Below are 14,712 nucleotides of genomic sequence, written 5' to 3'. Positions count from 1 at the left end.
AACCTTTGCACTTTTTCCTTTTAAACACAGCCCCAGGGACAGCTCATTTATTTGGAAAAATTCATATGTCATCTGCATGGGACACCCATGTGTTATTCACAGAACATCTCGGTTATAGGACATCCCACTAAACATCTCATCTATCTTCTGGGAACTTGCTTCATATTCAACTTACCCCATCACAGCATATAATGCCACCAAAATAAACCTCTTAAATTGGTTACCAAATCCAACTTTCACAAAAGAAAACTTACGGTTATTTATATCACTATTCTTCACTTCCCACAGCTACTCTGTTTCCAAAATCTCCCCCTCTCCTGACTGGAGGATCTCCTACTACACTGTAAAATCTGGGAAAGAGATAACTTATTATTCCACATTTTATCCCTCACAGTACCTACAGGAATGCCCTGAACTTCGCAATTTCTTAATAACTGTTTGTCACATGAATCTGTATATCAAACTACCAGCCAATCTGCTATAATTACTACTTCTTCAACAATTTCTATATGACACACTTCAATTTAAGCAAATAACTCTCTTGCATGGACAGTCACTTTCTTACAGAAGGTCATAGAAGACTTCGAGAAGTAAATTGGTAGAACTGATGGAATTTCAGGTCTTAGGAGAGGAAAGGGAATGCCGTCAGAATCTCTCAGACAACTTCCTCATATTATCCTTTTCCCTATGTTTAAGGGTTTGCTCTCCCAATACAGAATCCTATGAAAAGAAGGTAGCTCTGTAGTGTTTAAAGAGCACCAACCCTAAACAGAGGCCTTACTCAAAGAGTGCCTCAATTTTTTCCCCTGTGATTAATGGGCTGCATTAAATGTTAATATATGGGGAAGTCCTTTGTAAATGCAACACTAACAAATATAAAGGATTATTTCCTAACCTATGCGAGGTGGAGAGGCACGGATTTGCAAAGGGATGGCAAGTAGACCCCACCTTGCATAACTGCCTGAAGCTCTACATTAGAAAAAACTGAAAGGTTTACCCTGAGTTCAGGAGCAGTTTTGAAAACTAAATATCCCAGGTATTCTCTAAATTCTGTTCAACTTTTAGGGTGTGTGATTCTAGCTTTGTCAAAACCATGCCTCTTATGACTTTACACAAACCATTATTCAGGTCTTCCCAAGCCTTTTAAATCCCCACTCTCCCTTCTCACTACTGTCCCTGATTTAACACAGATTAATCTCATAAACTGAAAAGCCTTTTCTATCAGTCTCTCTGCTTTCCTTCTTAAATGCAGAGATACAAACTACCCTCTGGATTTCAAGACTCCCCCTCTTTCACTTAAGAAACAGAAGAAGGATGCCTGGGTGGCTCAGTCAGTTAAGCACCAGACTCTTGATTTCAGCTCAGGTTATGATCTCAGGGTCCTGGGATCAAGACCTGCATCAGGCTCTATACTGGGCATGGAGCCTGCTTAAGATTCTCTCTCTCCCTCTCCATACCCCCACCCTCTCCCAGTCTAAAAAGAAAAAGGAAGAAGAAAAGAAAAAGAAACAAACAGAAACAGAAGAATTGGTATTAGTGTGGGATCAATGCCAAATGATCTACATGTTAGAAAGTGGGACAGTCAACTTCTTGGGCATGTTTCTTTTGGGTTAGAGTCAATAGAGTCAATAGAAGTTATATCAGAGTCAATAGAGGTTACTGACTCTATTAGATTAGTGTCAATAGAGGTTACTGTTCTTCTTTTGAAATGCCTCCTTCCATGTGTAATAAGCTGCCTCTTGATTGGTAGGACCCTTGCCCCATGAAGGCCTAGACTAGGAAACAATGCTAGTACACTCTTCTTTCTGCTACTGGGGTTTATTTTTCCCACACCAATGAAATGACAGGAATCCAAGAATAAAAATAAGAAGGTTGGACCTTGCTTTGAAAGGAGCTCAGGGAGCCTCCTTTTAGTCTAAGTCATAGATCAGAGGAATAAAATCAATACCCACTCCTAAGTGGTTGCACAAGGGCTTCCACAGAGGGCTTTGGCATCAAAGCCCAGCAACAATGAGCAATGTGCATCTGCTAGGAAGGGCTGCACTATAGAGCTCTCTGCAGAACCTATGGCAGGGCTAGATGGCTATGGTTAAGGTTTGGGGTCCTGCCTGGCCAGCCCTTCAACTCTCTCCATCAGAGACACATGCAGTAAAACCTCACTCTAAATCTCATGACTCTCCAGTGACTTACATTTCCACTAAGAACACACTCAACAACATTAATCTTCATTGAGATCTCTTACTTATATTCTTCCATAGCTAAAAGAGAGGTAAAGGATGAAGCTGTTATTATCAGAACGGTACAGCTGTGGTAGAAAAAATACCAATAGAAATCCTAGTTGTCCATGAAGCTCTAGATGCACGTCCCTGATAGGTAAACCACCACATAGCAACAGCTCATTTTGCTGGCCCTAATTGAAGGCTAATCTCTCCTGTTCATTCATGTTCTTTAATCTTCAAACTATGTATAAAAATGCCATATTGCTGAAATTGTTTATAGAGTAGCATAAATTCAAGTTTCAGTTCCTAAATCCCTGAGTTCCAGAAATGTCTGAGTCCCAAAAGAAATGGCTTACCATGGTGTATATCATCTCGATTACCTACTGCAGCCTCCAACCAAGATAACATTAAAAAAGTTACTTCAATTTCTTTGAAAAAACAGAAACACAAAAACCAAAAGAAACAGTTCATAGACTTTATTTAACATATGCAGTTTGCTAAGAAAACTTTTGGGGTGCCTGTGGGGCTCAGTTAGTTAGACGTCCAACTCTTGATTTCAGCTCAGGTCATGATCTCATGGTTGTGAGATCAAGCCCAGCATCAGGCTTTGTGCTGGGGGTGGAGCCTTAAGATTCTCTTTCTCCCTCTCCCTCTGCCCCTCCCCCTTAAAAATAAGAAAAGAAAACTTTTTTTTTTTTAAAGATTTTATTTATTTATTAGACAGAGATAGAGACAGCCAGCGAGAGAGGGAACACAAGCAGGGGGAGTGGGAGAGGAAGAGGCAGGCTCATAGCGGAGGAGCCTGATGTGGGGCTCGATCCCATAACGCCAGGATCACGCCCTGAGCAGAAGGCAGACGCTTAACCGCTGTGCCACCCAGGCGCCCCAGAAAAGAAAACTTTTAACACACATTTAAAAAAGGTTTAGGAAACAACTGACTTTAAAAAAATAAAGAAAAGCCATAAATCAACTGACAGAAATGTGAAAAGGTGCAAGTTCTGATTATATTTGAAGATTGAAAATCCATGATAGAAAGCATTATTGTTCTTCCTATGTGTTGGAAGATTTAACAGAACAGCCAGTTTCTTCTTTCACTTATGGCTTCAAGGGGGAAAATGGTTAATATTCATCACAAGATTTGACACAACATGAAAGGACCATCATGACAAGAAATGGATTCTGCCGCCACACCCTCTTCCTTCTTCCCAGAACTAAGGGGTATGAACTAGGCCAGGGACCACTTTCACATATTTTAGAGATCCAAAGTTACTCCTGCAAATGATGAAGACCCCTCTCAGCCCCCCATATGATCTCCTGGTGGCAAGGGGGGCTAACCTACAAGTTGCTATAAACACAGTTCTCTTAATGTCATTGTTAACTTCTAAAAACTCCTCATTAGCTTCTACGATAACTGCAGTCCTCTGATTTTCCTCCTCTTTGATTTCTCCTTCCCAGTCTTCCTTATGGCCTTTTGTTCAACCTCTCCTTAAACTGTTCTCTCTTTGGCCCACTCTGAATTCTGAATGAATTCTCTCCATGGGAGAGGGTTCATTTATTCTCATGGCTTTAAAAATATCATCAGGCTGATGTTCCCAGATTTCTATTCTGAGCCCAGGCAACTCCTGAGCTTCTGACTAAAATTTCCAATGCATCTAGTGGACATCTATATTAGACCAATGCTCCAAAACCTCAAATGCAACGAGTCTAAAATTGAACTTGTTAACATGCTTCCTAGGGCAACTCTTTCTCTTCTATTGCCTGTTAGCATCACCTTCTACCAATCATCCCAAACAAAAATCAAGAAACCCCCTCGCACATCTATTTTCAACACCTAAGGTGTCTCATATTCGAGGTCTCCAAATTTTATTCCCATGCCATGGCCTTCATGCAAATTCCTCCTCATCCCTCTTGCACTATTACCACAAGCCCCTGTGTACAATTCTCTTACATCTCAAGATGTAAGTTTACCTTAATTTCACCACTATTTATCTCCCCTATTCAAAAAAAAAAATCCTTCTTGGCCATATATAAAATGTAAAGTTCTTGACAAAGCATTCAAGGACCTTGACAATCTGGCCCTATCCTCTCTTGCTGGCATGCTCTTCTACCAAATGCTTCTGAGCACCCTTCACTATTATCATTGCTTGTACATACAAGAGTTCACCTGCCTCACATTTGTATTTTTATTCAGCTGTGCCTTATTCATGCCATTCCCTGAGCCCAAAATGAATTCCCCTCTCCTCTACTATATTATCATACTCACTGCTCAAGGCTCAGCTCAACTACAAGTTCCTCTGTGATCACTCTGCACTCTTCTGAAGGAGTGAGAGAGCCTGTATCTCCAACAGAGTATATGGGACTCCGCCCATCATTGTTGTCAGTTATTTACACATTTAACTGCCCTACTTGGTGGTGAAATGCTTGAGAGCAAAACCCGTCTTGGTGATCATCATATTCCTACACTATTTATCTCCATGCATTCACGTTCAGTAGACATGCCTCCATAAATATTTGGTGAATAAATTTCATCAATCCTCTTTGCTTCTGTGTAATGAGTACTGTTTCCAAATATAAGATATGCTTTTTAAAAAGGAGAGTAGTGATAAGTAGATTACATTTAGTCTCAAGTTATGTTAAGCAGACTTTCTCCTCCAAGTTGATGGGTATTTATAAAATAGGGCTCAAGAAACTGATAAGCAACTACTTAACAAAAATAATTTATTTGCATAAACAGCATGGCATCCATTTCTTACTGTTCCAAATTTAACAAGGATCCATATTTCTTCCTTGTAAGTCATTTTAAGGACAAACATCTACAGTAAAAGCAACTTTTAGGTCATGACTTTGATCATAAATAGAATCTAATATAAACATGATCTAATACTTAAAAAAGAAAGCCTAAGGCCAAGTTTCTTGAGTTAGTTGTAACCATTATAAGTTCATCCTTTAAAGACTAGCAAAAATTCAAAGCTTTTTAGAGTAGACAGTGAGTACATCCAAAGGGGTTCATATTCCAAACAAGGACGATACAAAAAAATAAAAAGACCTTTCCTTCTTTGCTGAACATTCTCCTTTTGCCCCTCCAGAATCATTCTCCCCCTCTCCCATGCTCTGCCCTGAGAGACTGATCTATATAGCCAGCATCAATTGGACTCCCTTCCATTCTGGCTTCTCATTGGGTCTGGCCAATGGGAAGCAGGAGATCAGAAGGTGGGAAGAGAATGAAGTTAAGACATTTATCTCCTTAGAGTCCTCCCTGCCAAATTACAGGCTGGCAGTGGCTGTGTTCCTGTTCCTGTAGAGTAGTCCCTCTCTCCTCTCCTCAGTTCTTGCTCGTTTCCACTAACATGATACCCCTTGCTTTAAGGGTTAGGGGTAGTGACAGCTTCCCACTGTTGCTGAACCAAGGATGTTTCACCATCCCATTTTGATTTCCCTTAACTCTGACTTTTGTAAACAGTCTTTTCATTAAACATAGTGACAATACTTGGAAAGGAATTTGGCAAGTTAGTTTATGATGAAGAAAATACTGAAACTCAGCAATAGATAAAACAAATAAAATATAATATATACCTAAGGGGGAAAACACTAAATCGTCAATTAAGAAAAATGAAGAAATGCAGAATAAAAAATATAAACGTGAATGAAAAAGAGAAAAGCATGCATAAGTTTTCTTTAAATTTTATGATAATTTCTTAAACATAAATTTCTTAATCTGTTTTTGATGTGATTTTTTTTCTAAATGGACTGGAAATTATGATAAAAAATTTTTCTTTAATTTTTATCTTAAGCTGCTTCTTAATATCCATATTTTTACAAAGTCATGCTACTGTTGTAATGTTGAAACTCAAGGAATTATCTCAAATTGTATTTTTACTGCCTTCCATGTTCCATGGACATTATGCTTTTATTGCAGCCAAGTATGTTATGTTTCATTCTTTTAAAAAAAAAAGACTTATTTATTTATTTTTGGAGAGAGAGAGAGTGTGAGCACATGGCAGAGGGGGAGGGGCAAAGGGAGGAGAGAGAGAATCTCCAACTCCCCAGTGAGCATGAAGCCGGATTCAGGGTTTGATCTCACGACTCCAAGATCATGACCTAAGCTGAAACCAAGAGTTGGATGCTTAACTGCCTAAGCCACCCAGGCACCCCTGCCTCCTGGTATTTATGCCCTTATGCAATCTCTCCTCTTGAATGTGTGCTGGACCAAGTGACCTGCTTCAAACAAATAGAATATGGCAAAGGTGATGATTCCAGAGTTAGAAAAAGATTATGGCTTCTATCTTGGGTGCTCTGTCTTGTGTTACATATTTGTGGTATTCTTAAAAGGTTTTAAAGTATGTTTTCTCTAGGGGCGCCTGGGTGGCCCAGCTGGTTGAGCGTCTGACTCTTGGTTTTGCCTCAGGTCATGTTCTCAGGGTTGTGAAACTGAGCCCCGAGTCAGACTCCTTGCTCATCATGGAGTCTGCTTAAGACTCTCTCCCTCTTCTCCTGCCTCTCCCCCAATACCCCATGAATGTGTGCACCCTCTCTCTCTCAAATAAAGAAATAAATCTTTTCAAAAAAAATGTTTTCTCTAGTTCTATTTTTCCCATCAAAAAGTAAATGGGAAAAATGTTAGCCAATACTAGAATCTTAACAACAGAAAACTGTTCTTAAAGGGAACAAGGATAACGAAGGAAAAGAATCCGTGAAAGATAATATAAAAAGCTACATCGATTTGAATCTGTAGATGTGATGACTTTCTCTTAGGGTACTAAAAGAAATCGTTTAAATCTCTTGATGATCACTTGTCCTAATTATTTAAAACAAAGTATCTGTAATGTATAAAAGTTATAAATACATTATGATTTTGATTAGGACTATGAAAAGAAGACAGCCCTAGAAGTTACTGTTTTGTAAGCTTAACTTCCATGAGGGAGAGGACTCACCAAAAAACTAGGAAAATAAAATACAGTTCTCAGAGCTATGATGGACATTCAAGTGATTGAAAGGTCAAAATTCCATGCTTATCAATGAATCAGTTTCAACCAGTAAAAACAATGTTCCAAGGTGAACAGGATTCAGTTGGGGTATAATGAGATTGAGAATGACTGGGAGAACATGCTTTTTATAATAGAGAGTGGTATCAAAGTAGGGCTGCAATGGGAAGAGAATACTTATTCTGAAAGACAATGTTATATATTAGAACTAGAAAGAAAATGCAAAAGGGAAATTCAGTAGAGTAACTTTATATGAAGTTCAGTTAGTAAATCACATGGTCAGAATTACCCTTAAGATCCCTTGGAAAGGGTCATGGAAATAGAGGTTGTAACATCTCTCAGCCAGTCGTTCCTCCAGCACTGAATCAGGCCTTTATCTTTCTGCTGTAAACCAGATGAAGAAGTCAGAGCATGCTGTACAAAATCACGTATCTTTCAACACCAAAATAACACCAAGAATGGCAAAAGGCTCACAACACGAGAGGCGCAAAGCAATCAAGGTGACTGAGGAATAGCAGGCTCACATCTCACACTGCAAGCTTGCTCCAGGAATAGCACAGGGGAATCACTCATATCATGAAAGATGTTACGTTCTGTCTCTCACCCTCTCTCCCTCCCTCCTTTCCTCCACCTCCTTCTCTCCCTCTCCACTCCTATAAGGTAAAGTGAATATGACATTAAGCCATTACAGTCAAACGGGGTAGAAAACATCTAGTTATAATGGCAGCTGACAGCAATGTAGCACTGATACTTTTAAAAAAACAAGGTCAGTAAGAATTTGGCCTATTGACTTGAGCTCAGCTTCTGAATATAATAGGCCACAGTCATACCCTTACCAGTTGTTCCTTTTCTACACTGGGGTTACACTAAGTACTCCCCTACCACACATGGAGGATTGACACATGGCGGGGGGGGGGGGGGAATAGCACCACTCTAAAAGTCAAGAGACGTGGGCTCTAGATTGGTCTACCCTACCCTAACTGTGTGAACATGACCAGGTCCCATGACTTTTCTAGATCTCAACTTTCTCTTTTTAGAAATATATGCATTATCCTAGACAGTGATCTCTCTAAGACAATTTTTGGCTTTAGATTATGCATCTATTTCCCACTATATCATGTTGTGAAATCTGTTTTTTTCTGCTACTATAATGAATCTCTTGTGAAGTGTTACAATCTAATGCTTAAGAACTGGGGGTCTGGAGTCTAGTAAATCTGGGTTCATATCCCAGTGCTGCCACTTTCTGAGACAATGGGCAAGTTGCTAACCTCTGTGAGCCTCTGTTTTCCCATCTAAAATGGGGACAATATCCCTTTTGCAATAGGACTGCTATGAAGATAAAGCAGGTAACATATATAAATACCGAGTACAGTGTCTAGCACGTTGTAAGCTTTAAATATATGTTATCATTGATGATGATGATGATGATGATGTTACTGGAATAAAATGCATTAAATGTCTGTTTAGGGTAAAGCCCCAGGCCTGCCTTACAGAAGAACAGGAAGCAAATGACATCCTAGGCTATCAAACCAACACCCTTCCCTCATTAGCTACTTGTGCCAATTCAAAAAACTCTCCAAATCAAATCCTGTCCAAGGTATCATATCTATTCTGGCTTCTCAGTTTTAAACAGGATTCCTATTCCAGTGTAGGCAAAGACTACTGCCCATAGTTTGTTAGACTGTGATTATTTGCTTATGTAAGGAAGTCAAAGAAATTTATCTGAGATTTTATTCTGCTATAAAAATCACACACCCTCTTCTTAGCAACTTTTTTAAGTTTAAAAGGTAGATTTTAAAAGGAAGAGACAGAAAAAAGAGATGAAAATACCTAGAATTAAAATTCTGCTAATAGAAAGGTTGAAGACAAGAACTTATATGCCATACAAGAAAGTTAATTAAAAACAAATTATTTGAAAAGGCATTATGATAACAGAAAACATAATTAGCATGTTTATTTCAGTTAGCTTTTATCCATCAAAGAGCAATTTAATCCCAAAACACAAAACCAATTCAAATCTAGAAAATACAACAGTGACAGTAAAATGAGTATTTCTTTTCTTAAAAAGCCTATTCTTCTAACGGGTATTAACCTAAGAAAACCTTACTTTCAATGGTATATGCTATATTTTGTGCAAGAAAATGGATTCATTTGGCTGATAAACTGCTTTAGTTGACGAGTTTTCCATTCATATCAGCTTCTGGAACACTTGAGCTTCGACTGTTCTATTTTACCTGTTTGCTCAAAGTGGCATGTATTTCAGTGTATTTTATCCACACCTTGTACTGCCCTCAATCTCAACTGATTTTTATCCTCAAACACTTGTTCATGATTTTTTTGTTGGTTTCACCTCACCACAGCTACTGGAAAATAAATATAACTTCAAAAGAAAATAAAGATGAAATCAAATAAATGTCTTAAAGCACTAGTCTTGATTTGTCTTACCTTTAAAGGTAAAACAGGGCTTTGCTAAAAAGTAACCAAGAGAAAGCCTAGGTTCTCTACATTCACCCTAAGGGTCCAAAATGGTTTCCTCTACCAGTCAGTACCAGGTACCTAGAACTAAGAATAAACAGCAACAGGATATGATAATATGAGAGCAAAACAACAACAAAACAATTTTATCTAATAACAATTTTTAATTAATTAGCATCAATTAATATTTAGATAATTAAAAGCAAAAGAAAACAAAAACATCAACAAAAAACTTATATGATTAATTTTTACAATTTGTCAGTTTGTTGATAGGGAAACCTGAGCATCTACGCTCCTGTGGACAGAGTTCTAAATCTGAAGACCTGACTCTATTTCTGACGCTGCCTCCATAGCCTTTAAATATTTATTTAAGTTCTATGCCTCAGATTCCTTGCAATTTCATCCAGATGTTGCAAGGATCAATCTGACAGAGTAAAAAGATATGAAATATCCCTTCCTATAATACATATATAGGGAAAACTTTCAAATAGAGCAAAGGACAGAGAAGAATAGTGTAGATATTAAACTTCAAGTTAAGGATCCCTTCCTATAGAACAGTGGTTCTCAAATTTTAGCACGCATCAGAATCATTTAGAGGACTTCTTAATTGAAGAAGGCTATTTCCCTGGGTAGAATTTGCGTAACAGGTTGCTCATTGATGCTGATATTGATGCTGAGGAGGCTGGTCAAGACCACACTTTGAAAACATTGTTTTAGAATGCTGGGTGGTAGGCCACATCCACTATCCATACTCTCTCCATACCCAGAAGTGTTGGGGTAGATAACCAGCAAACAAATTCTTTTCCAGCCACACAATACCCAGTTTCCCTTCTCCCTGGCTTTCATTCATTCACTAGAAAACAATTTCATAATACCCTTAAGACGATTTCATTATAAAGTGAAAGATGGATGCTTTTATTATCCAGAAGAGAGAAAGAGAAAGGGGCAGAAACAAAATTTGAAAAAAATAACGGCTGAAAACTGCCCAAATTTGATGAAAAACATGAATATAAAGATCCAAGAAGCCCAACAAATTCCAAGCAAAATGAACTCAAAGAGAGTCACACTGCGGCACAGTATAATCAAACTTACAAAAGACAAAGACAGAATTTTGAAAGCAGCAAGGGAAAAGGGAATCATTATATACAACAGACTTTACCACAATTAAAAAAAAAAAGAAAAAGGTAATAGACATTCATTTTAGAAAACTTGAGAAAAACAGAAACATATAAAGCATACAATCAAAACAAGCTATAATCCCTTTACCCCAAAATAGCTACTATGAACTTTATGGCATATTCTCTTCCAGTCATTTTCAATGCATATAAAGACTATACTAAATAACATTTTATATGAATTTTCCCCTACCTAACAAATTATAAGAATGTCAAGTATTCTTACAGAATGATATAATAACCTTATAACTATTTTATCATATAGATGGCAGTACACATATCTAGAGCAACATTACAAAACCTATAGGGGAGTAGAGCTTCAGCCTTGGTCCACACAGGAAAAGTATTTTATTCATGCACTTTGCAACACTTTTTTCAACAACAGAGCTGCCTGACCCACTATAATCATGGTAGACTGACATCAACCAATGCTTATCTAGAGTAGATTCATCCAAGACCATTTTCTTCTTCTCTTCAACTCAGGGCAAAAATGGAAACAAGACTCCTCTGATTAGATGGCTGGCTGGCTGGCTGGATGGATGGGTGGATGATGGATGGACACAAAGAGAATTTGAGTACAGATAAATATAAGTATAGATATAAATATATACCAATAGCATAAATATATATTTTACAGTGTTACTTATCCACAATTCCTAGTACATTATAATTTCCCCCCAATTAGGGTATAAACTCCTAAAGAACAAGTGACTTATCCTATCCATCTTTATCCTCCTCCCACACACACCTAACACATGCCTGATATACAGTAGACCCTGAATAAATGTTTACTGGATTTTTAAAAAATGATAAAGTAACAGAAAATGTCATCCTTAAAAATAATAGCTACCATTTATTAAATATCTTTCCTCCCCAAAAAGTCTTAAAAATTGGTCTGATCATAATTCTAAGAAAAAAGGATTAGGACATACAATTTTATACCCAATCTTTTTTTTTTTAAAGATTTTATTTATTCGTCAGAGAGAGAAAGGGAGAGAGAGAGGGAGAGAGAGAGCACAAGTAGGGGGAGCAGCAGGCAGAGGAAGAAGGAGACTCCTCACTGAGCAGGGAGCCTGATGCAGGACTCTGTCCCAGGACTCTGGGATCATGACCTGAGCCAAAGGCAGACTTAACCGACTGAGCCACCCAGGCATCCCTACCCATTCTTGATAAAAACATTTTCAACTATGCACAGACATCAACAAATGTTTATGGAGGAATTACAACATATGAGGCACATTCCAAGCACTGGAGAAAAAGCAACCTATGAGCTGAAACCTGAAGGACATGAAGGAGGGAGCCATGTTGAAATGTGGGAGAAAGTATTCAGGCAGAAGGAACAGCAAATGCAAAGACCTTGAAATAAACACGTGCTATGAAGGAGGAACAACAAGGAGATCAATGTGGTTAGAGAACAGTGGAAGAGGAGAGGGTTGGGGGGAGCAGTGAGTTCAGAGAGGGGGGTGGGTACAGATCTTGCAGACCATTATATGGATATGGACTTTTACTCTTAGTGAAATGGATGCTGGCTGGCTGCTAGAATGCACCATGGATGGGCAAAGGTAGAAACGGAAAAACCCGCTAGGCAGCTAGGCAGCAACAAAAATAGATGCTAGCAGCTTGGACAAGGGTAATAACCAGGATGATGGTAAGAAATGGTCCAATTCTGGATATATTTTGGATGATAGAGCTTACAAGATTTTCCAGTAAATCTGACAACCCAAAGGTTTATATTGCTTGGCGAACTGGATGACTCCAATGCTTCTGGCTTAAGCAACTGGAATGCTAGCTTTGACCTTAGTAAGATCAATAATACTTAAGAAAGTTCAAATTTGGGTAGGGAAAATGAAAGTTCAGTTTGAGCATGTTAATTTTGAGTATACAATCAAGTACACAGAGGGAGGTATTCATTCACAAAAGAGATAAGAGCTAAAGATGTAAACTTTGGGTTTATATGGATGGCATTTAAAACCATGAACCTAAATGAGATCACCTAGGGAATAAGAGTAACAGAAAAAAGCAGAGTTGAAAAACAAGCTCTGAGACATCTCAATATAAAGAGACCAGGGAGACAAAGAACCAGCAAAGAAATGCTGTCCAGTGAGCTAAGAGGAGAATTTTTAAAATTTTTAATTCCAGTGTAGTTAACATACAGTGTTATATTAGTTTCAGGTGTACAATATAGTGATTCAACGGTTCCATATATTACCCAGTGCTCAACAAGATAAGAGTACTCTTAAGGCCCTTCATCTATTTCACCCATCCCTCCACCCATCTCCTTTCTGGTAACCATCTGATTGTTCTCTATAGTTAAGATAAAAGGAGAATTGTTTTAAAGTGGCATCTTAGAAGCCAAATGAATATAAGAGAAAGTGTCAGTTGCTACAGAAAACTTAAGATGCAGACAAAGAACTGATTGTTAGGTATAATGATATGAAAGTCACTGGTGGTACCAATAATAATGTTCACTCATTTACACTTTCTAGAAAAATTACTTGAGGAAGAAGAATTACTCCAGCCAAATGACAAATTAATCCAAATAGAAAACTCAAGAAATGGGTGTGATAACAGGCACAAAATGGTTAGGATCAATGAATCCAGTAAAACAAAATTAAATTACCTCACTGTGGCTGTAAGTGTTCATGTAATTAATTACCAAGAAAATGTTTTCAAAAGAGACAGAATATATAGGTAAAATACACCTACATGGATGATGATGTGAAAATAAATTTTCAGAATATTTCTATAAAATATTTAAGTATTGTAGGAAGAGGGAGGAGTAAGAAAGGATAAATTAAAGCATGCTAAATATGTTTTCTTATTTATTTGGAGGTCCCAGACATTTTTATTTTGAATATTGAAAAGTATATATGCATTGATTAAAAGGCACCACGAGTAGAAAAAAAATGAATAATTTTCAAGCATTTTTAAAGAAGTCAATAAGTGAAAGAAAGAATCAAAGGCTAAAATAAAACACACCAACAAAGTATCAGAAAACACAAAATAAAATGGTAGCAGGCATAGGACCTATCATATGAGCAATCAAAATAAATATTCATTGGCTACATTTTTAACAAAAGTAAAAAACTATTAATATAAAAGACAATCTCAAAACAAAATGACACAAAAGGGTGATGGATACTATGTATCTCATATATAAACAGATTAGCTATGACAATATTCGTTTTACAGTAAATTTTTATCTTTTTTTTTAAATTTGAGTATAGTTGACACACAATGTTACATTAATTTCAGGTGTACCACTTAGTGATTCAACAAGTTATACATTGTGCTATGTTTAGCACAAGTATGGCTAACACCCGTCCCCTTACATCACTATTACAATATCACTGACTGTATTCCCTATGCTGTGTCTTTTATTCCTGTGACTTATTCATTCCATAACTGGAAGTCTATATCTCCCTGTCTCCTGTTTTACAGTAAACTTAATTCACAAAATAAAATGGAGAAAAATAGATATTTTGTATCGATTAGCAAGTATAATTGAAGTAGACATAACAATCCCACACCAAAACACACAGCATCTAGTTATATGAAGTAAAAACTGAGAAATATTAAGAATTTCATGAATCCAAAATACCAGTGGAAGACCTCTGTCTCAGAATTTGTTAGCTCCTCAGACAAAGAAAAAATAAGGATTAGAATAATCCAATTATAAACGTGATAAATGAACAGGTTCATACCTTTGACTCTTTAGAAAATTTACCTACATTTGAATATTTGAATATTCATTTCAAATATCTATGGAACATTTTTTTTTAAAAGATTTACTTATCTATTTTAGAGGCAGGAGGAGCAAAAGGAGAGAGAGAGAGAGAGAGAGAGAATCTCAAGCAAACT

The 14,712-nt window shown here is 37.4% G+C and overlaps 1 protein-coding gene across 7 annotated transcripts in view; it reads right to left on the bottom strand.

Moving 5' to 3' along the window:
• The window catches only part of PPM1L (protein phosphatase, Mg2+/Mn2+ dependent 1L), a 289,156-nt gene that overhangs the window by 146,944 nt on the left and 127,500 nt on the right, over positions 1-14,712 (bottom strand). Inside the window, exon 1 of one of the 7 annotated variants that reach the window (XM_087870322.1) lies at positions 7,491-7,706. The exons of the other annotated variants lie outside the window; for them this stretch is intronic. The gene's annotated coding sequence lies outside the window, so the exon portion shown is untranslated. Of the gene's footprint in view, positions 1-7,490; positions 7,707-14,712 lie in introns of those variants that run through there. 7 annotated transcript variants of the gene reach the window in all.

Source organism: Ursus americanus, chromosome 20 (genome assembly GCF_024610735.1).
Source record: "Ursus americanus isolate L20-20 chromosome 20, mUrsAme1.1.p, whole genome shotgun sequence".
NCBI classification, from domain to species: domain Eukaryota; kingdom Metazoa; phylum Chordata; class Mammalia; order Carnivora; family Ursidae; genus Ursus; species Ursus americanus.
Note: the sequence above shows the minus strand (reverse complement) of the source record. Positions and strands in the feature narration are given on the sequence as shown.